The 24,720-nt window shown below is 34.5% G+C and overlaps 1 long non-coding RNA gene and 1 pseudogene across 1 annotated transcript in view; one reads left to right on the top strand and one right to left on the bottom strand.

Annotated features, from left to right (window-relative positions):
- Positions 1–3,262: 3,262 nt before the first annotated feature.
- LOC141493995 (uncharacterized) overlaps positions 3,263–24,720 on the bottom strand; it is a 74,893-nt gene continuing 53,435 nt past the window's right edge. Inside the window, exons 2-3 of the long non-coding RNA XR_012470374.1 lie at positions 8,183–8,366; positions 3,263–3,392 (exon numbers count right to left, since the gene is read on the bottom strand). This is a non-coding gene — a long non-coding RNA (uncharacterized LOC141493995). The remainder of the gene's footprint in view (positions 3,393–8,182; positions 8,367–24,720) is intronic.
- Positions 13,084–14,065, top strand: LOC141493994 (WASH complex subunit 3 pseudogene; annotated as a pseudogene).

The raw sequence follows: 24,720 nt of genomic DNA, 5'->3' as shown, positions 1-24,720 counted from the left end.
TCTGCCCCTCTAAATTTTGACTGGAGTCATCATTTGTTGACTTTTGGAGTTTGGAGGGGAAGGAGTTCCCAGGAAATGCTGCATTCATGCTGCCATCTTGGCTCCACCAACTCCTTTACCTTTTGTTAATTGAATTGATCAGTATTTGTATTCTATTTATGATCTTTAAGGAATGTGTTTACTTTTATAAGTTATTTGCAATTTCATTGTGCCCCAATATATGGTCTATTTTATATGTATATCTTTAGTGATCCCTTTCAGAAAGTGCCATAAATCTTTCATCCCTAAAACTCTCTAACAGTTTCATTTTTTTTGGGGGGGGGGGTGTTTCTTTTGGTTTTCTGTTGGATTAACCAAATGCAGAAGTTTTTTCCTATTTTGTTTCACATTAATTCATGAAATAATAATGTAAACAAAAGAGGTGTTCCATAGAAGAAATCACAAATATGGAATTTCTACCATTTCTACCTTCTGTCCTCCCCATTATCATTTTACTAATTATTGGTTCAGAGGAGATAATCTATTAGTATACTAATTATGCCCAAGTTAAACTGATCACAAAGTCTCTATGTCCCACTGCATGCATATCCTTCTCACCAATTGGTTTCCCCATTGAGTTGAGACTTGTCCCTTATATTTCCCCATTTTCTGTCACCTTTCCCATTTTTCCTATAGCTAATAATGTTTGCCCTTCATTTTCAAAGAAGACCACAACATCAGGGAGGTGATGTCATGACAAGTACATGAATTGAATTTGAGTGAGAGGATTGCTGTGCTGTCACAAGCCTCATTTTCTCCTGCAGAGCCATCTGGGTCCAGTGGTTAGCCATGAATCAAGATGACTGTAGATGGCCCTGGATGTGAGGCAAGCAGGGTTAAATGACTTGCCTAAGGTCATACAGCTAGTTAGGGTCAAGGTCAGATTCGAACTCCTGCACCACCTAGCTGCCTTACTTTTCCTGTTGAGAGACTAAAGAAATTCTCATTGACTGGATAATAGACAATATAATATGATCCATTTAGAAAAACAAAAAGTCTGGAAATTTGAGAAAATTCATGAGCAAAAGTGTCAGAGTCCAGACTATAATATAAAGTCATGAGAACTATTTGATAGAGATTAGAAACACAAAAGCATAACAAAAGATTCTTATCTAAGAAAAAGAAGCAATTAAAAAAACTTTTTACAGTCCTTCTTATAGGAAAACTGGTATAATAGAATGATCACTGGTTTAGGAAATGGGTTTAAACTATTTTTTCTAGAAATCATTTTTATTTATTTCATAAGTATTATAAAAATATTTTAATTTAAAATACTTTATATAAAATATTTTTATGTATGTAAAAATATTTTAATACTCATTTTAAAAAATTTGGAGTTCCAAATTCTCTTCCTCCCTCCAGCCGCTCCCTTTTATTTGAGAAGGCAAGCAGTTTGATAATAAACATGTGAAGTTATGCAAAACTTATTTCTATAGTAGTCATGTTGTGAAAAAACCCACAAACAAAATAAAGTTAAAAATAAACAAATGGGGGCAGCTCGATGGTGCAGTGGATAGAGTACCGGGCCCTGGAGTCAGGAGGACCTGAGTTTCAAATCCAGCCTTAGACACTTAATAATTTCCTAGCTTTATGACCTCTGACAAGTCACTTAACCCCATTGCCTTACCAAAAACGTAAAATAAAATAAAAAAATGAAACAAATGAAGTTAAAAATAAAACAAAAAATGAAGTTAAAAAAGTATGCTTCACTAAAGTCCTTTATAACTGTCTTAGATCATTGTCTTGATCAAAGTAAGCTTTTCTCTTGATCATTCTTACAATATTGCTGTTATTGTATGCAGTATTCTCGATTCTGCTCACTTCAATTTATATGACTTCATTTAAGTTTTCCCAGGTTTTTCTGAAACCATCTTACTAGTCATTTCTTATAGCACAATAGCATTCCATCACAATTATACCACAACATGTTCAGCCATTCCCAGATTGATTGGCATTCCCTCAGTTTCCAATTCTTGCCACCACAAAAATATTTTTGAAGAAATAGGCCCTTTCCCATTTATTTTGATATTTTTTGGGACATAGTAGTTGTATTTCTGGATTAAATAGTATATACAGTTTTACAACTCTTTGAATCTAGCTCTAAACTGTTTTCCAGAATGATTGGATCAATTCAAAACTCCACCAATAGTGAATTGGTGACCCAATTTTTATATGTCTTCTGAACGATTTGTCATTTTCCTTTTGTGTTATTTTAGTCAATATTATAGGTGAGAAATGGGTACCTCAGATTTGTTTTAATTTGCATTTCTCTAATCAATAGTGATTTAGAACATTTTTTTCATGTGACAATTGATAGCTTCAATTTCTTCTTCTGAAAACCACCTGTTTATATTTTTGTCCATTTATCTCATGGGGATGGCTCTTAATTTTATGACTTAGGGTAAATCTTCATTTTTTGAGAAATGTGGTCTTTATCAGGGAAATACTATAATATCCCTCTACCCTCCACACTAGTTTTCTGCTTTTCTTCTAATCTTGGCTGCATTAGTTTTGTTTGTGCAAAACCTTTTAAATATAATATAATCAAAATAAAAATATAATCAAAAATGATACCATCTAGCTCTGGTTTGTTTATAAACTCTTTCCTTATCCCTATATCTGATCCATATCCTGATCCATATATCATTTTTCAATACTCCCTTAAAGAAAGGAAAGACCATCTTACATAATAGGTGTGCCAGCGATACAAACATTGTAGAAGGAGTAGGGGAAAACGGCATCTCATGAACCCATGAACTCATGAAAGTAATTTCATCCTAATGAGACAAGAAAATTAAAAGACATTCTCACAAGCTCATACAGATTACATGGTATAAAAATGCAGGGAAATAAACAGGGACCAGGAATTTTTGTTTGTTTGAAAGTTCAAAGGCCCCCAAGTAATACTTTTATAAACTGAGAGAAGCCCAGAGCAGAGACTGAGAAGCAGGGAATCAGAGATAACATACCCAAAGTGGGTCCCCATAAAAATATGCACACACATAAAATAAGCTTTTCTAAATGAGATTTCCCCTCATGGACATGTATTGCTTTGCATCAGTGTAGGACCACAGAAAGCCAAAAATATTGTAGTTTTTTGGAAACAAATATAAATGCAAGAATTACAATAAATGCAAGATTACTTAAGAATCACTGAATATGGAGTGCATATTCTTACCATATTACTGAATTAAAATAAACTAAGGAAACATGAGTGGTTTGTAGTGTTTTATTTCCAAGCTGAAGGAAGCAAAGTGTTATACTGAAGTACTTTCTTCAGGGATTTGAAAAGAGGAAGCTGAAAGAGGTGTTTGTTCACCTCTGTGGAATAGTCTTCTGCCAATCCCCAAACTCTGCAAATAAGCAGAATTTTATTCTGTAAGACTTTTCAAAATAATTTTTTTTATTTTGCACATATATATATATTAATGTGTTTGTATAAGAGTATATATTTACTCGAGAGCAGGGCAGGGAGAGAAACTAGCTAGCTAGTCCAATATATACAACTGGATGTAGGCTTGTTTAGGGACATTTGGAGTTTTTTGGAATGTTTTCACTTCTAAAACAATTGCTCTCATAAATCCTTGAATTTGGAATTTTCATATACAAATTTCACAGAAATGTCTACATTGCCACAAAAATGTTCCAAAGTAGAACATCCACATTCTTTCTTACCTCTCTTCTGAAATGATAAACAGATGTGGACAGCGTTTTTTAAGCACTAAGAAGGAGTTAGTGCCCACATGACATTTACTAGAAACCAAACCACAATTTAAAGGTTGATTTCTCCTGTCTTTATGAACTGAATGCTAAGATTTTTGTCTGAATATAGAAAACATACTGTATATGTCTATTTTTTGCAGTCAAGACATGTCAAAGTCTGAACTTCAACAGAGATAGAAAAAATTTTGTTTGTGGAAAAAACAAAACAATACACTGATTATTACACTAAAAAGATGTGGCAAACACCAGTCTTAGTTAAGCTATCTAGAAAAATTAGGTCTTTGAAATGAATTTTGTGTAATTTGCAATCAAGTCTTATTTTTTATTCAATGCTTGTAATTTTCTTTCCAAATTCAGTCAATTAAAAATTATTAAGTGCTGACTATGTGAAAACTACATTATGTTATACTCTGGGAAAAAGGCAAACTGAAAAATCACTTTTGTTTTCCAGGAACCCATATTCTAGTTGGGAGATAAAACATATACATAGTTAAATAAATATAAGATATATTGAGAAAGTAAAAATAATAATAATAACCAAAGAAATCAGAAAAAAAGTTTCTGACAGGAGGTACCACTTATATTTAGCCTTGAAGGAAACTCAGGACTCTAAGACATCAGAGAGGAGGCAGTGTATTTAGGGATTGAAGTGTAGCTTAAGTAAAGGTATGGAAGCTAGAGATAGCATTCTGAGTGTCAAGAAAAAAGTACTCTAGTTTATCTAGAATTTAGGGAGAACATGATTGAAACTAAGTTGAGATATCTAGAAAAGTAGATAATAGCAAGATTATGAAGGATTCAGCATTAGAGGCTCTTGAGTTGTGTCATTAGTTATTAACTTTGCAGCATTAAGTCATTTCACCTTTATGATCCTATTTCTGCATTTGTGAAATGGGAAAAGTACTTGCCTAGCTACATCACTGAGTTTTGGTGAGGAATAAGTGAGAAAAAGTATATAACAAAGAATTATAACAGTGAGAATCCAAGTTCTGCACATCATGTGGCCTTCTTGTTTATCTTTTTTTCTTTTTTTTTTGGCAAGGCAATGTGGTTTAGTACTTGCCCAAGTTCACATAGCTAAGTATTAAGTATCTGAGGTCAAATTTGAATTCAGGTCCTTCTGGCTCCAGAGTGGGGACTCTACTCACTGCACCACCTAACTGCCCCTCATGTTCATCCATTTTAGAAGGTTTTCAGAGATTATCAGTTGAGCTACTGCTTTCTGAATAAACATTAAATATAATCTTCGTCCAAAGGATTTTTCTAAACAGAATCTATTTTTTTTTCAATCCAGGCCACTAAGAGATATTTTTCAAGTCTTCAAATAAGTTGAAATCTCTACAGGTTCCCAAAATAAGGTCCTTGGGAGTATGAAATGTTTCTTTTTTTACAGCAAAGATCACCTAGCTCATGCTCCCAATTTTACTTCCTTGGGAAATTGGGGCTCCACAATTTAGCAGGAAATTTGTCTCCTCATAGTTCTCAGGATAAAGTTGAGGAGTTGGAAGTTGGTTTTCTAATGATATTGCTCTGTCCTTCTGATTGCTAATCTCTCCTATGGTTATTGATTTCTGTGAATTAACTTGCCAGAGTTATTTAGCTTTCTAGAAATGGATATTTACAATGCAAGACTCAGAGCAGCAGTGTTCTATCTGTTTCTCACAGTTTAACTATCTTGTTCAAATTCAAGTTCAAAATGAGGACTATAAATATCTGATTATAAATGTCATAAAGGAGAATATCAGATTCCCAATAAGAGGATCATAGTTTTTAGTATTGGTGAATTGGGCCACAGTATGTGCCATCAGCATCTTAATTAAAGATCTGGATGATTTTTGTCTGTTAACTTGTCTTTTTTGATGTCATGGAAGACAAGCAAAAGAGAAAAATTGTAGATTTCTAACATGGCAGTCATTTCCTCAGAACACCAAAAAGTATGTGACTAAAATGAAAAACTGATTGTCAGCAGGAGAGAGGAAGTCATCTTAATTTGGTCCAGTATGAGGAGAAAAATCTTTAAATTTATCAATTCCAATGCTGTTAAATCTATACCTAACTGCAAATTGATGATTATTTCCAACTCAGTAGATATTTTTACACTATGTCACTATGTACTTTGAGAGATAAATAGCTTTCTTTTTTTTTCTTTTTTTTTTTAGTTTTTTTTTTTTGCAAGGCAAATGGGGTTAAGTGGCTTGCCCAAGGCCACACAGCTAGGTAATTTATTAAGTGTCTGAGACCGGATTTGAACCCAGGTCGTCCTGACTCCAGGGCCGGTGCTTTATCCACTGTGCCACCTAGCGGCCCCTATAAATAGCTTTCTCAAGGACCACGTTATTAGAAGTGATAATGACCTGCATAACAATAAAAGGAGTAAACAGCCTCTAACTGTCATGGCTGGGTTCTTGGAGAACATGGAGAGTCTAATGTAATTGTGTAGAGTAGTAGAATCTTCATTTTGGGTTATAGTGGTAGGTGGTACAGTAGATAGAGCACTGGTCTTAGAATCAGGAGGACCTGAGTTCAAATTTGACCTCAGACATTTAATAATTACCCTAAAATGTGACCTTGGGCAAGTCACTTCATCCCATTGCCTTACCAAAAAAAAAAAAGAATCTTTATTCTGACTTAGGCAATGGATGTAGATTTATAAGACTGCAAAAATGATCATAAATATGTGGCTAATAGTGTTTATGAGGTGATTTAACTGAAGGGCTATACCTCCTGGTCTAATGACTATCTAACAGAAAGTACACAAAAAGTATAATGAAAAGTTATGAAAGAATACATTCAATTTTGCTAAGATCAAGGACCTTATATCTTAAGTAGATATGAAAGTTAAACTGACTGAGGAGAAGGTTCATTTAAATAAGAGTGCAAAGACACTTGGATAAAACAGAAAAATACCTCCAAATATCAAACCTTTTGATCTACTGTCAATGACTGTCTAGAAAACATGCCAATAATTAAGGGATTGTATATAATGCATCATTCAGGAAGGTCTTTTCTTCTTCTGATTTAGCACTTCCTAAAATTAAAAGCAAAAAATAGCAAGTTGTCCCCATGTTTTTGTTTATAACCTAATACTTGCTGATTATGGCTGTTACTTGTTTTGTAGAGTTATTAAATGACTGGTATAAAGTAGAACCATCATCCTACTATCTTTCTATTTCAAATGTGTTTTTTGTAAACAACATACTGTTGGTTTTAGTTTCTAATTCATTTATGGCTAGATTCATCTGATCCATATTTACAATTATGATTATTGTGGGTTTCCCTTCATCCTGCTATCTTATATTTATCCTTTTCTTTGTTACCTTCTCTGCCTCAAGAAAATATTTTATTTCTGTTCACTGCCTACTTTATCCTATCTTTCCTCTTATTAACCTTTGACCCACTTTCTTTTAGCCCCTTTCCCTTCTATTTCCTTGTTGACCAAAACAAATTTTGATACCAAACTGTGTATATATTCTTCCCTCCTTGAATCAATTCAAATGAGAGTAAGGTTCAACTATTGTCCACTCATTCCTTCATTCTCCTCTATTATATGAATTGCCCACTCATTTCCTCATGAACTCTTTCTTGTGTGATGTGAAATGTGAGATGACCACATTCTTCCTCTCCTTTTCCTTCTCCAAGTGCATGCAGCTCACTTTCTAACCCTTCCATTCTTCTTTTGAGCTCATTCAAATATAATAGACTCATACCTATGACCTTTGTCAAAGATTTGCTTTAATTTCCCTGAGGCTGATAAAGTTCTGAGGGATTACATATATCATCTTCCCATATAAGAAAACGATCAGTTTAACCTCATGTTGTCCCTTATGTTCCCCCACTTTTTTTTAATCATCTTGTATTTTTTTTAATTTTGTGTTTAAATGTCAAATTTTCTGTTCAGTTCTGTTTTTCTTATTAGGAATACTTAAAATTCTTCTAACTAAATGTCCTTTTCACCCCTTGAAAGATTATACTTATCTGGAGTGGTTATAATCCTAGTTCTTTTGCCTTCCAGAACATCACATTACAAACCCCTATGATCTTTGTAAGATTCTAATTGATACTTGAGTCCCTTTTCCCAGTTGCTTCTAGTAATTGATTGCCTTTACCTGGGAGATCTGAATTTTGGCTATAATATTGCTGGGAATTGTTTTTTTTGAGATTTCTTTCAGGAAGTAAACAGTTGATTCTTTTACTTTCTTCTTTTTTGAAAGATATTTGGGCAGTTTTTCTTTATACAATAGTTCCTGCTTTCCACTATGTAAAGTGATTTTTATATCAATCTGAATTTGCTCAGAGGAACAAGAACAGTTGGGATGGGGCCAGTCATATGAGGGCTTAGCCAGGACAGAGAAGAAGAATGGGGCAGGGAAGACACAGGGGGCTGGATACAGACAAAGATAAAAGATGACAAGTTACATACAGGGGCCAGAGACAGATATGTGGTACTAAGCATGGTTAGACAAAAGATAGGCATGCAGTCATCAGACACACAGGTGGATGCAGAAGTCTTCTCTTTCTGTGCCAAAGATATTAAGCCAAGTCCCTGATCCAGTGGGGACAGTCCCTGGAGGTCTATTCTTCTGCTTTTTCATGGAGGTAGTTTGCTTGTTTGTTTTTGGTGGGGGTAGATGGTAGACCAAGCAGCACCAAGTCAAAGGGCAGGGGGAGAGAGAGAGAGAGAGAGAGAGAGAGAGAGAGAGAGAAGGCAACATAGGTAATTTTTTTTGTAATTCAGATTATTGAAAAATTATTTATGTGAAGTTCAATTTGCATAATGCAAATTTATGTAAAGTGACAATTATATAATTTCTTGAGATATATCTAGACTTTTTTTAAAAAAAAATCATGGTTCTGTTTTCTTTTCCATTTTCTGTTTTTTATGAGATTTTTTTTATTTTCAGCTTTTGTACTTTATTTTGTTTCCTAATATCTCATTTGACCAATTCCGATTTTTAAGGAATTTATTTCTTCAGTATTTTTTGTTTCTTTTACCAAGCTAATTAATTCTCTTTTCATGTTTCTAGTCTTACTCTTCTTTTCCCAGTTTCTTCTTTGACACTATCATTTGATTTTTTTAAAGAAAATGAAAAAATTATATTTCAGTTTGCCCCAGAGTTCAACTGTTTCCACTCTGGAGATGGATAGTATTTTTCATTAGCTGTCTTTTGGAATTGCCTTAATCATTATATTGATAAGAGTAACTAAGTCTTTCATAGTTGATTATTGTTACAAAACTCCTATTACTGTAAGGTGATCTGCTGGTTCTGCTCACTTCTGTTGCTTTCCCAACTTAGTCTGGAGATCTGTACATTTTTGATGCTTCCAAAATGATGTGATCTGGGAAGAGGTTTCTTTGTTTTCTTCCTAGTCTAGGCTCTCTACTTATAACCCCTGATATCCTACAACCTTTCTCTTCATCACTTGGAATTGGAAAATGGATGACTGAGCTGTTCATGGACCTTTTAATGCTCCTGATTCTATTGCTAGAAACTCCTTAGGCTTTTTCTCTGCTTAGGTGTTCGATCCTTTACTGACCTAAGTGCAGGGCTACTCTTCATCAATGCTACCATTTCCACAGTGCTGCTGCTGTATTGCACTGTCTTCCTGGTCAACCCCAAGTCCAATGTCAGCAGACCTATGTATATCTTTCTAAGCTGCCTGAGGCTGGAAAAAATTACTCATTCTTGACTTTTTCTTGGCTTTCCTGGTCAGATTTGGTTTGGCACATTTTCTGTGGTCATTATAAATGAGTTTTGGGGGAGTTAAGACAAAGTTGTTAAGCTCTCACTCTGCCATCTCAACCCCTGAACATCACTTTAATTTGAAGTGGCTCAAGGAAAGTAGAACACACATACTAGTGGGACACAAAAATAAAATTGACTTTCAGCTCTGCTGCTTTTCAGACCTCACCATCAGTACCTTTTGTGGGTATTCCCACCCCTTTCATGCATTTTAGTTTTTTTTTTATTTCTTGTCTTCTTTTATTAGAATGCAGATTTCTTTAGGGCAAGGATTAACTCTCTTTTCTCAAATATTTGTTTCCTTATAACAGCACAGTGCTAGCACAGAGTGAGTACTTAATAAATGGTCTTTGACTTGTTGGCTTCAACCTAGCAGTTTGAATAACAAGGGAATAAGAAGGAGGGAAAATTCAGGCAATGGTTAGGTTTTAAAAAACAAACTCAATCCTCTAGTAAGAGAATGTAAAGAGTATTTTTAAAAGGAAAGGAAGAAAGACTCAGATTCTATAATTTGGGTCTAGAATGAGAGGAAGAAGAGGAACAAGAAGTCATAGGAGATTATATGAAGCACACATAAAACAACAGTTCTGAACACACTCTTTTTCACCAACTAAATTTATTTGACACATAATCACTATTTAACAGGTTAAAGGGATACAGGAACTTTATTAGGAAAGTGACCAGAGCTAGGTGGCATCACTAAAAATAATGTTCTGGAGAAGGTGACTGTTGAGTCACATTTTAAAAGAGGTAAGGGATATGAGTTGATAAGGAGGAATAAGGAGGAAGAAAAGTATTCCAGGAAGAAACCATGGTTTAGAAACTTAGAGTTTTAGAGTTTAAACTCATTTAACTCATCACCTCAGTTGATATGAATAATTGAAGCCCAAAGAGGTGAAAAGATTGGCCCAAGATGATAAAGGTGGGAAGGGGTAGTCAGATTTTCTACCCAGCTATAGGCAAAGGCACCACAACAAACATTGAAGTTGTTATAGAGACAAAGCAAAATTAGCAGGATTTGAACAAAAAAAGAATTAATATTAAAATTAATAAAATGATGGTAGAACCTACTCCTATGTATGGTGGATTACTATAATTTTATACCCCTTACACAAAACAGGTTCCTACATGAGGAAATTTTCTGCCTTGGGCTTTTTATTTAATCTTTTTACCAGGTAAGTAAAATGCATTAAATAATCAATTAATTATGCTGTTAACTTGTTCCTCTTCAGTCACTACATCACCTTTCTCTCAAAAAAGAAAAGCTTCTTGGTATACTAAAGAGCACTGGATTTATAAGTGGAGACTTGGGTTCAAATTCCAGCTCTGCTCATTACTACCTTTTGGGATTTGGACAAATTACTTTACTGAGCCTTGGTTTCTTCATTTACAAAGTAAAATGAAAGTCCTTCCAGCCCTAAACCTATGATAGTAAAACAAAATTTTTGAATAATTTGTTTTTATATGATTAGAAAAAGAGAAAAGATATAAAAAACTGCCTCATAGACTATACTAGTATCTGTTTATAGGACATATTATGGGGAGAGAAACTTGAGGCAAGTCACATGACTTGTGAAATCAAAATGGAAACTTCAAAACTGTGATGAAGATTCTGATACATGGAACTAATTGAGAATGTTTTGTTTCCTCTAATATTGTTCAGAGTGCTGTTATCTAAAACAATTCCTAGGAATGAGTTTAGTTTTTGCAAGGCAATGGGGTTAAATGATTTGCCCAAGGTCACACAGCTAGGTAATTATTAAGTGTCTGAGGCCAAATTTGAACTCAGGTCCTCCTGACTCCAGGGCAGGTGTTCTACCCACTGAACCACTTAACTGTCCCACCTTGAATGAGTTTAAATACATCTTTTATCTAAATCCCTTTGAGTTTCATTTTTTTCTCCATCTGGGATGATGTCATCTTCCACTTACCCATTTTACAGAGATTTAAAGAAAAATAGAATTTCAGAGTTTGAAGGACCTTCAATAGTCATCTAATTTAATAACTTATTAAGGAAAAAATCCCACAGTAACACATTCAACATGCAACTTTGCTTAAAGACTTCCAGGGAATTCTACTGTGTTCTAAATTAGCCTTTCCCACTTTTCAGTAGCTTCAATTGTTAGTCTTTCCTTACAGTAAATATAAATTTACTATCTTTTTGCATACTCTACTCATTGTTTGTTGTCCTACCTTCTGTGATAAAAAGAATAAATTAAATTATTCTTACATATAACAGAATTTCAAGTGCCTAATGTGAGATATAAATTCCTACTCATTCTTTTACTCTGGTGGCCAAAAATTCCCTGATCCTTCAACTGGTAGAGATTCTTCAAGGCTTTTTACAGATTTACTGATTGCCTAACTCTGAATGCTCTCTAGCTTATCATTGTGGTTTCCAGAACTCAACAAAAGCATTCTGACTATAAGATCAATAGGTTTATTAGCTTGTTATTCCTGGAATCTATTCTTCTCTTAACTCAATCCAAGATTACATTAGTTTTCTTGATTAAACTATTATATTGGTGACTTATGTTAATCTTACTGTCCACTATAACCCCATACTTTTTTTCAGATAAATTTGTCTACCCTTGCTTCTCCTTTATTATATCAAGTCTATTTCAGGTGCACTATTTTAAATTTATCCATATTATATTTCATACTATTAGATTCGGCTCAATTTTTTAACTTGGGAAGATCCTTTTGAATACCATCATTCAGTTTCATGTCATCTAAATTTAATTCAACAAACATTCACTAAAAACTTTACCAGTTTCTAAAGATACCATGATAAAAATGCTCTCAAGGAGCTCATATCTGTGTAGAAAATTAAATACAAAATATATGTAAAATATTTTCTGATGAAAGAGCAAAGTAATTTCCAGGGTTCTAAAAATAGGTTTCTTGTAGGAAAAGACACTTCAAAAGCTAAACTTTGAAGGAAGCTCAAGATTCCACTAAGTAAAGATATGAAGGGTAGTTATGGCAATAGCCTAGAAAGGATGATGGAATATTATGTGCAGATATTATATGCATGTAGGCCAGTTTGATTAGATGGTAGAGTACATCAAGGAGAATAATATGCAAGAAGACTAAAAATCAGATTACTTGCTATCCTAGAATGGGGGGGGGGAAAGGGTGGAAGGGAGAAAACTTTACAGAAATGAATGTTGAAGGTGGCCCAGTGGAGTCCTGGAGTCAGGAGAACCTGAGTTCAAATCCAGTCTTAGATACTTAATAATTACCTAGTAGTGTGACCTTGGGCAAATCACTTAATCCCATTGCCTTGCAAAAACCAAAAACATACACAAAAAGAACAAAGAAACAAATGTTGAAAATTATCTTTACATATTATTGGAAAAATTAAAAAAAATTAAAAAGACAGGTGGAAGTCAGATTGGAAAGTCTTTGTATTTTATAGTAAAGGCAAAAAATAATATTGAGCTTCTGAACAAGCTGGTGATATAATATGGTCAAAACTGTGCCTTAAGAATATCAATGGGAAAGGGCGGTGGGGCCTGCAGCTGAGGGGGCTGGTGAGGAGCCGCTCCTGGGCACCAGGCTGGGAAAGTGAGGGGCGTGGGGCCTGCTGGCTGGGGCCATGGACGAGGACGGGCTGCCCCTGATGGGGTCGGGCATAGACCTGACCAAGGTGCCAGCAATTCAATAGAAAAGGACTGTTGCATTTCTAAACCAGTTTGTGGTCCATACAGTACAGCTCCTAAATTGGTTTTCGACAGTTTGTGAAGAGAAGCTGTCAGCTCTTTCTCTTCGGATCCAACAAATTGAAACAACTCTCAATATTTTGGATGCAAAGCTATCATCTATTCTGGGTCTAGAAGATGTCAAATTTGAAATATCAACCGCAAAGGTTAATGGTGTTACAAATGGCCCTGAAGTCCCATCAGGTCCACAGTCATCTTTGTCTCCTCAATCCGAGCAAAACAGTATACAAGACACTGGACCACAGAAATGTGAAGCGGCAGCAGAACATATCTTAACTGTAGCCAAGGATCCAAGATATGCCAGATATCTCAAAATGGTTCAAGTGGGTGTTCCTGTGATGGCAATAAGAAACAAAATGATTTCTGAAGTACTAGACCCAGATCTCCTTGAGAGGCCAGACGCCCCAGTGCCTGATGGGGAAGGTGAAGCCAATGCCAAAGAAAGTTCAGATAGTGAATCTTCTTTTAGTGACTGAACTTCATGTTGACCTGAAATAATTTATATCTCTATATAATATATACATGCATAGAAGGAGGGATGGTTTTTATAACTTATATGCTTAGACCTAGGTGAAATCCATTTCACTTACATTGGAGGGTGACACTTTCAGAGATCATCTCTCACAAAATATTTACTCAACTAAGATTTTTCAGCTTTCCTAATGGCTTCTAATCATGGGTTGAAAAAATTTCATCTAGAAATCATCTTAATTTGTGAAAATTTTCTATAATGATTAATTTAAATTTTGTCTGACTCATAAATAGGAATTAATAACCAGCTACACAATCAGCCAAAAATTATTTCTGTATGTTAAAGATGCAAAGGATTTTTTATTGTCATGGTAGATGACTAACTTGACAAAGCATATCTTTTTACCACATGGAAGTAGCTATGAATTGAATAGCCTAATTAAAATAAAGCACTAAGCTGTGATACATCAATGATAAAGGTTGAAAAGACAAGATCTATTTACTTTGAGTTTAATAACAGGTAATGTACTAATTAGCTCTATCCAAACATTGAACTTGGATAAATTGTTGAGGCTATTTGTACTAATCATTTTAGCATGAAAATGTTCACGTGAATTCTCTTCCATAGCATCTACTAAATGATTTTCTGTCCAAAAAGACAATACATTTCAAAATAGCCAAATTACCTAAGGAAATGTCAAGGTACAACTGTGAAGCTGGTTCTCTTCCTGCTTACTTGAGAAATACACCTTTCAGCACTTGGTCATCATATATTACCAAAGTCAAGCTAATGATCAACATTGACTGTCAATTCTGTGTCTTCTTCAAAGAGTTAGCTAAGCATACCCTTTGATCCAGCAATATTGGATCTATACCCTGAAGAGATGATGAAAAGGGGTAAAAATGTCACTTGTCCAAAAATATTCATAGCAGCCCTGTTTGTGGTGTCAAAGACCTGGAAATCAAGCAATTGTCCTTCAATTAGGGAATGGCTTAGCAAACTGTGGTATATGTATGTCATGGAATATTATTGTTCTATTAGAAACCAGGAGGGATGGGTATTCAAGGAAGCCTGGGGGGGATTTATATGAACTGATGCTGAGTGAGATGAGCAGAACCAGAAAAACATTGTACACCCCAACAGCAGCATAGGGGTGATGATCAACCTTGATGGACTTGCTCATTCCATCAGTGCAACAATCAGGGACAATTTTGGGCTGTCTACAATGGAGAATACCATCTGCATCCAGAGAAAGAACTGTGGAGTTTGATCAAAGATCAAAAAAATAAAAGAAAAACCTGATATCTTATTGTCTGATCCTGCTATCTCTTCTACTCTATGTTTCTTCCTTAAGGATATGATTTCTCTCTCATCACATTCAATTTTGATTAGTGTATACCATGGAAACAATATAAAGACTGGCAAATTGCCTTCTGTGAGGGGTGGGGGGAGGGAAGTAAGATTGGGAGAAAATTGTCAAACTCTAAATAAAATCTTTAAAAAAAAGAATATCAATACCTTAATAATAATAATTTGGTAGCTCTTTAGAAGATGAATTGGAGGGACGGAGAGGCAGGGAGAGCAATTAGGAGGCTACTAGAAAATTCAGGAAAGATATAATGAGAGTTTGAACTAAGTGGGTGACATGTATATAGAAAGAAGGAGAAGATAGAAGGTATGTTGTTGAATTAGAATTGCCAATATTTGACAACTAATTGGATGTGAGGAATTGGGGGGGGGGAGAAGAGTCAAGGAAAACTGAAGATGAAAAAATTGGGTCCCTAAAATAAAGCTAGAACCCTTAATAGGAATGCAGAGTACAGGAAGAGGGAAAGATTTAGGGAAAAGATAGTGAGTTCTATTTTCTATGGTTCTTGGAATCCAGTTATCTACTGGTGGTTGGTATTAAAAGACTAAAATTCAAGAGAGAGGCTCTGTCTGCAAATAAATAGATGATAGAAAGATAAACAGATATATACATACATGCATGCATACCTACATAGCAGATATGAATGCATATTATGTAAATTTAGAAGTTATCTGAACAGAGATGGTATTCAAACTCATCAAGTAAGAAAATTAGATAAAATGAGGGAAAAAAGGAGAGGGGCTAGTACAGAGACAAAGAGCCTGTAAAGGAGACTGAAAAGAAGTGGCCAGACAGGAAAGAGCTGTGCCATAAAAACATAGGAAGAAGTAGAGGCATGCTTGATAGAATCAAATGTTGCTTCAAGTCATAAAGAATAAAGATTGAGAAATGAGCATCAGATTTAGAAATTAGTTGATCTTTAGTAACCTGTATAGATTGAATTGAGAGGCCTGTTGAGTGCAGAGGTTAATCCTTGGAGCAGGAATGATAGGCCAGGTGGTGAAAGAGCCCTTACCCTGTCTTCCACCTTGATAGATCTGTCACATGTGATATGTCAATCACATGTCCATCTTTGTCTTTTTGTGTTTATTCTTTTCTGATCTTAGGCAAATGAGTATTCCAAGATGGAGACATTTTAAATTTAGAAAGAGTAGGGGTCCCATAAGAAGCCCCACTTGTGGTCAGAACAACAGCAGCAGGAACAACTAGACTGGCAGTTCAGTGGCAGGGGAAGTAGCTACATACTGATTCAAAATGGCAGGCTGGTGAGGATAGTGGCAACTTCAAACTGTGCCACTCTTCAAGGTGGAAAGAAGTGCTAGATAATGATTCTAGAAAAGCAATAGTCCTTGTAGCTCCTAAGGGAAAATTCATGAGAATTCCAAGAAGAGGACTCTCAGTGCAAAGAGTTTTGAGTTCCATAGTTTTGAGTGCTCTACTATGCTTCAGGTCCTTTGAAATTTGCATCTGTATTCTCTTCATGGTTGTTGTATGTATTTATGGAAAAGTATGACTCAGACTTTGGCAGGGGAGACTACTATTCTTGCTATGTCATCTTAATAAATACTTTGACTAAAAGTCAATTGTAAACAACAGTATTAGAAACCAATTACTCAGAGTTACCTCTGGAACTCTGAATGTAGTAATCAGGAATCCTCTGGAAATCTGGCCTGTCTATTCAAATAAGAGTTGTGGGGGTAGCTAGGTGGCACAGTGGATAGAGCACCAGCCCTGGAATCAGGAGGATCTGAGTTCAAATCCGGCCTCAAATGTTTAATAATTACCTAGCTGTGTGACCTTAGGCAAGTCACTTTGACCTCATTGCCTTGCAAAAGCAAAGAACAAAACAGGAACAAATGAGAGTTGTGGGGAAAGAACCTGGAGAAGGCCCTTTACCTGCAAATTTGATAAGTAAGCCATCTATCCCTTTATCCTTTTATTCAAGTAATTAATTTTAAGAAAATGATACAGAACACAAGACCAGAACAAATCCTTGGATAGAGACATCTGTCCAAGTTGATTCTGTAAGGATTATTAAAACATTATAGCAAAGCACTCTCCAAGTATAAATGTTCTAAAAATGGAGTGTATGTAGCCCATAGAAGCTTAGTTCTCATCTAGAATAAGTGGGTGTCCAAAGCACACACATTAAGTAACTACCAAAATAGTTTCTATTTAAGATGTTTTGACTTGTGCTTTGTCAGTCATCAAACAGATACCCTAAGCAGATGACAGCATCATAAATGTGTCTAGCTGAAGCTATGTAGTAACTACTCACATGAAGAAAAGTTGGCAGGGAGGTGAGCTAGATGCTATTTATATGCAGAAGAGGGCTTTGTACATTACATTCTCTTATGTGTGACTTAAGACATGGACACATACTTTAGGGAGATATGTCCTTTTTCTAATTATGGAAATGATCTAACTGATCAAATTACTTGCCACATAGCTTGCATTACTCTTGAAGCAATGGGTGATTGTGGGATAATGGGAACTGAGGCTATAGTATCCAGAAAACAGACTCCAAATCAAGTTTTTTGAGACAACAGAAAATTACTAGTCATTTCTTGGGCCTTTGAGAAAATGAACAGTTCAGGTGAACATATATTTTCAAATAAAGGTGATAAAAATTTCTGACCTTAAAAATAAAAAAAACTTTAATTTTTTAACCTTAATTGCTACTTAATTTGATTACTATTAATTATTAGTACTAAAAGCAAGAAAATGCTACTAGTTGTTTAAAGCAAGAAAACAGAAAAAAGCTATTAACAATGCTAGGAAAAGAAGCCATGATAATATTCTGAAGTATTTTATCTTAGATACTGATATTTATGAAGTTTTATTTTGCAATGTTCATTATTATTGGTTTTCTGATGTGTTTGATAAGTATAAGATATTTAGAAAGGAAAGTCTCCCCAGAGGTGATTAAATCCTAACCTTCATTTTTATAAGTGAGAAAACTGATCCTCAAAGAGGTTACATGATCTGCCCAAGTGTTAGACAACTGGTAATATCATTTGAACTCATGTCTTCCTAATGTCAAGTTCAACCTTTTCTCCATTACACTATATTGCCTTCTGGGTCATTGATGTGACAGTTGGTTTTAACTCTGACTCAGGTTCCCTTTTCCCTTTGAAAAGGTGTTCATGCCTACACACTACATTGTCATCATTTATTAATGCAATTATAGATGATAAACTTTTTCTGTCCTAGGTTTTTTTTTTTTGCCAGGCAGAATCAATTGATTACCCTGTTAATTTATTCTTATTAGTCACAACATCTCTTCTTTCAAAAAAGAAAAGACACCTTGATAAAATAAAAAACACTAGATTTATAGGTAGGGGACTTGGGTTCAAATTCCAGTTCTGCTATCCACTTCCTGCAGGAACTCAGGCTATTCCTTTTGCTACCCTGAGGTCTCAGTTTTCTTATCTACAAAATGAAAACAATGACCCAGATAACCTCTAAGATCCCTGCTAGTTCTAAATCTATGATTCTATAACAAACATGCCAAATAAAATATTTTCATTGACAGGTGAGCTTGCTAAGAAGGAGAAAATTTGATTTTTCAATTTATGAATATTCATTATTTATTATTTTTATCATTATTTTTATTATTTATATTGCTTATTTATTATATATTATATTATACACATGAATATATAATACATAAATATGTCATCAATCTATGATGTGTAAACAATGGTATATTATATTATTATTGTTTATTTATTAAATGCCACTGTACTAAGGTTTAGTGTATATAAAGATGAATTTCTGTTTCCTGAATGTGAGATGCTCATCAAATAAGAGAAAAGGTATAATAAGGAATAGAGGTTGGACCAGTGATTTAATTTGATATGTGGGACTCTTGGGTTAGGAAGCTTCCTCCATCAGTTTAAACCTGGTGTTCATAGAATCCCAATCAATTGATAGATTTTAAAGGATCTGTGAATTTGAATGGGAAAAATTACATTTTTATTTCTACATAATTTAAAAAGTATTCTTACCACAAGTCAAGAAAAGGGGAGAATTTATCATCAAACAAGAAATAGAGAATGTTATAAAATGCAAAATGAATCATTTGGATTACATTAAATTATAAAGTTTTTACATAAATAAAAGCAATGCAATTAAGATTGAAAGGAATGCAGGAAGTTAGGAAATAATTTTTAAGTTAGTATTTCTGATAAAGATCTTATTTATCAAATATATATATAGAGAGAACTGAGAACTGAGTTATTTCTCAAATATATAGAGAAATGAGTCAAATTTATTAGAATACAGGTCATTTCTCAATTGATAACTGGTCAAAGAATATGAACAGATAATTTTCAGATGAAGAAATTAAAACTATCTATAGTCATATAAAAATGCTCTAAATCTTTATGGATTAGAGAAATGAAAATTAAAACAACTCTAGGTACCAACTCAAGCCTATCATATTGGCCAATCTGACAAAAAAAAAGATCAATGTTGGAAGGGATGGGGGAAAACTGGGACATTGATGCATTGTTGGTGGAGTTGTGAACTGATCCAACCATTCTGGAGAGCAATTTGGAACTACAACCAAAACTGTGCAAACCCTTTGATCCAGCAATACCACTCTTAGATCAAAAAGGATAAAAACCCCACACGGTACAAAAATATTTATAGCAGTTCTTTTTTTTTTGTAGAGGCAAAGAATTGAAAACTGAGGGGATGTCCATCAATTGGGAAATGACTGAACAATTTGTAGTATTTGAATGTGAAGGAGTGCTATTGTTTTATAAGAAATCATGGATGGGAGGACTTCAGAAAAGCCTGAAAAGACTTACAAGAATTGAAGCTGAGTGAAATGAGCAGAACCAGGAGAACACTGTACACATTAGCAATAACCATATGATGATCAACTATGATAGACTAAGCTCTTCTCATTAGCACAATTATCAAAGACAATTCTAATGGACTTGTGATGGAAAATACCATCCACATTCAGAGTCAGAACTATGGAGTCTGAATGTAGACCAAAGTATACTTTTTCAATTTAAAAAAATTATGTTTTTTCCATTTTGTTCTGATTTTTCTTCTACAATATAACTAATATGGAAATATGTTTATCATAGTTATAAATGTATAACTTTTATCAGACTTCTTTCTGTCAAGGGGAGGGAGGAGGGAAGGAAGTGAGGTAGGGAGAAAGAAAAAAAAGCAGAGTTCAAAATCTTACCAAAAAACTATTTTGCATGTAGTTGGAAAAATAAATAAATTTATAAAAATATATAAAAAACATTATTCTGTAAAGGTTTCCAAGATTTCATTACATTGCTATAGAAGTCCATGATACAACAAAAGTTAAGAACTCTCATTTTTTTGTTTATTTATTTTTTATTAAAGATATTATTTGAGTTTTACAATTTTCCATCTTACTTCCCTCTTCCCAACCCACCCCCAAGGAAAGCAATCTGTCAGTCTTCACTTTGTTTCCATGTTGTACATTAATCCAAATTGAGTGTGATGAGAGAGAAATCATATCCTTAAGGAAGAGAAAAAAGTCTAAGAGATAACAAGATCAGACAAAAAGATATCTGTTTTTTTCCCCTAAATTAAAGGGAACAGTCCTTGAACTTTGTTCAAACTCTATGGCTCTTTATCTGGATATAGATGGCACTCTCCTTTGCAGACAGCCCAAAATTGTTCCCAATTGTTGCACTGATGGAATGAGCGAGTCCTTCAAGGTTGAACCTCACTCCCATGTTGCTGTTAGGGTGTACAGTGTTTTTCTGGTTCTGCTCATCTCACTCAGCATCAGTTCATGCAAATCCCTCCAGGCTTCCCTGAAATCCTGTCCCTCCTGGTTTCTAATAGAACAATAGTATTTCATGACATACATATACCACAGTTTGCTAAGCCATTCCCCAATTGAAGGACATTTACTTGATTTCCAATTCTTTGCCACCACAAACAGGGCTGCTATGAAAATTTTGTACAAGTGATGTTTTAACCTTTTTTTCTCATCTCTTCAGGGTATAGACCCAGTAGTGGTATTTCTGGGTCAAAGGGTATGCTCGTTTTTGTTGCCCTTTGGGCGTAGAAGAACTCTCATCTTAAAGAGTTGCCTAGAACATTTAGAGATTAAATGTCTTGCTAAAAGACATATAGCCAGTATATGTCAGAGGTGCAATTCGAACCAGGTTTTCTTAACTTCAGTGATAATTATTCACTATATTATGCTTCCTTTCTGAAGTTGATGCCTATAAAATATGTACATATAGAATATATTTGCATATATACACATACTACAAATACAAATAACTGTACTACAAAACAGAATCAGAAACTACATGAATAACATTCTATGAGAGCTCATAGGAATGGGAAATCACTTCTAGCAGAGGTCACAGGAGGTTTCATGAAGATGGCATTTGGGCTAAGGCTCTCCAAAAAGATTACCCTCTGTAATGGGTCTTGAAAATGATATTCTAATAATAAGTTTATATACTTTTATATAGGTCTCAATATTTTGATAGTACTTCAGGAACAGAAGGGGGCATGGCTGGCTCACATAAACCCAGTATAATAGAATGTGCCACCAAAGCCCATGAGAACATTGAATTGTCATTTTCCCAATGGTCTGCTCCTTACTTGCTTGCTTTATCAGATTTCAAGAACTACTGGTTTGTCTCAAGGATTGCTAAGTTCACTTTTTGTTTTTACCTAACAGTGCAGTGACTCAGTTGATTTTCTTTATGTGTCAGCTTCTATTCTTTCACCGGCCTGACATTTTTCTCTTATGACGCTCCACTGGTTTGTGTGTTTTGGCTTGGCTTTTGCACCATGGCTTTAGTTACCTTATCATCTCAATCCCCTGTGCAAAGTCCAGTATTCTGAACCCTAGATGGTGACCTCTCATTTACCTCAGGCAGACAGCCCAAATAGTAGTTCAAAAATCAAATATTACATTCAAAAATCTTAAAACTTTGCTTTCTAAGACTATATCTCCTAGTGAGGACAAGGAGCACAGAAAACACTGATAATTTAATCAACACTTTAAGTGCTTACTGCATACAAACCGCATCTATCCCTCTGAGATTGTCAGAGATAGCCCAGGACTCAGTGACTAAATGACCTAGCAACTGCAGCACCCCCAGGTCTCCTTCCTTCTACCAACCTGGCTTATACAGCTATTATCAGGAGCAATAACTCTTGAAGGTACCTGACATACCCAATGCCACCTACACCAAGCACAGACCAACTATTGCTGAAAGGAATGTAAGCTAGAGCTCAGAAATAACAATGTCCCTCAGATTCAACCCTGCCACCAAGATGCCCCAAAGTCCAATAGTATATTATACTTTTTCTTAATAAAATATATATAGTAAATATATATATAAATATATAAATATAAATATATACTATATATATAAAAATATATATAGTAAAATACTATATATATTATCTTATCTAGGGGGAGATGTTACCTGTCAACTGTCTGCAAAGTCTATAGCCCTTGACCTCCTAACTGCAAAAGTTATTGAAGAACTGGAAAAGAAAGTTCTTGACACCATCAAATAGTCAATATCAGAAGTAAATATTGTTTTCTTGGTATAAGTTACATTAAAGAAGATGTATTACCTATCATCTTCTTTGCCTCTGTACCCTAAGAACCACTGGACCTTTCCTTTTCATTTGTAGCTGAAACCTTCAACATGTATTGCCTCACTTCTTGAGAGCAGTTATTTGTTTTGCTTTTCTTTTTCTATTTCATTGCTTGGCATATAGTAAGCATTTGTGGCCTTTTCATTTATTCACTTATTTGTTTATTTACTCACTGTGCTGGAAATAAAGGGAAGTATGACATTTAATAAGACACAATTCACAGGCTAGTGGAAGACATAATACATATATAAATAATTATAATGCAACATGGGGACAAAAGAGACAAATAATGAATTATGAGAGTAAATGGGGATGGCCAGAAGCCTTTTCTCTTCCAGCATTGTTTCTCTCCCCTGAAAGTAGCAAGATAGGGAAAAGATAGACCAAGAGTAAGGCACTGGCTAACTAGTACTTTCTAAATCCACCTAGTTCTAGCTAGAAGTTTAATTCTGCCATCTCTTCTGTTGATTCCAACTTACAGGTTATCTTTCCCCCTGGTTAGCAGACCAGAATGAGTTACAGAATGTCTAAGCATGTTCTAATTCGGAGATCAAGATCAAAACTTCCATTACACATCCTCATGTTGTTCAGGAAACAGGCTCCGCAGACTCTTCCATATGGAGATTACATTAGCTCCTTCTCTGGTAAGAGTAATACACCCAACTCTTTCTCTAATGAAAGATAGGATAGTTTTCCTTTTTTTCCTTAAAAGATATTGAGAGCATCTTGGAGGCTTGGTTGACTCAGGGAACAAAAAATTCAATTGAAATCACTTTTTTTCATTGTCTGAGCTACAAGATGTTCTTGGCACTTTCAGATGCTTGGTTGGTGGATCATAATGGGCAATTCAGGCAAGGGAGCTTTGTTCAACAAAGTCAGCTGAGCTCAATGCCTATCCTTGTTGAATATTCTTCTGCAATGGTAAGTAAATCTCCTTTTTTAAAATAAAGGTCAGTAGTAGAATTTATTTTGTAAAAAACCAGGGCTAGTAATCATGACCTCAGACAAAATTAAAATAGATTTAATCAAAAGAGAAAAATAGGGAAACCATGTGTCAGCAATAGCAATCAATATTGTTTTAGACCATTTAAAATAATTAGTCAGGATAAACTACTTGAAAGCATGCTTGCCAAAAGATGCAGGAACTATATGATTTTGACCTAAAATGCTTTTTATACAAATAAAGTCAGATCTAAATAATTAGATTAATATTTATTCTTCATGGGTAGGTTAAGTCAAATATAATAAAAATGAAAATTTTACCTAATTTTTAACTGCCACCTGAATTAAATTATTAAAAAAATATTTTACTAAGAAAAAATAACAAAGTTCATTAAGAAGAACAAAGGATCAGGAATTTCAAAGTAATCAAGGAAAAAAAGATGTAAAGGAAGCAGATTCAGTAGTATCAGACTTTAAACTATATTATAAGGTGAGAGCATTGTTAAAGTGTAAAATGGATAATTTTGATTATTTTAAATTAAAATTTTCTTGTATAAATACAACTTATACAGTTAAGAATAGAATGCAGAAAATTGGAGACAATCTCTAAGATAGAATTTTGGATTGGAATGTTGCTGTGATGTAGGGAGTGATAGCTGGTTGATTCCATAGCAAAGCATGGAAAGACTTGGACTTATGAAGGAAGATGTAGTCCACCTTCAGAGAAACAGATGACAAGTAAAAATAAGAATTGTATGATCTTACATAGATGTATATGGGTGCATATGTGTATATTTATAGATATGTATATATCTACATACATATCTATATATCTAAATCTATTCATGCTTAATTGTAGCCTTCCTTATGGTAGTGAACAAGTGGGATGGAGTAAATATAAAGTAAAATATGCATAAGAAAGAACAAAAGAAAACCTATCAGGAAAAGATGGACAGCTTTGAAAACTTTGAGCAGTATTTTTTATATAGGTTTTCTTGAAATGGAAATAAATTTTTTCATTTTGAATCCCCTCATATATTGTTGTGTACATGGCAATTTTTCCTTTTTTAT

The sequence above is a fragment of the Macrotis lagotis genome, chromosome 7 (assembly GCF_037893015.1).
Source record: "Macrotis lagotis isolate mMagLag1 chromosome 7, bilby.v1.9.chrom.fasta, whole genome shotgun sequence".
Classification (NCBI taxonomy): Eukaryota; Metazoa; Chordata; class Mammalia; order Peramelemorphia; family Peramelidae; genus Macrotis; species Macrotis lagotis.
This window is presented reverse-complemented; position numbering and strand designations above follow the sequence as displayed.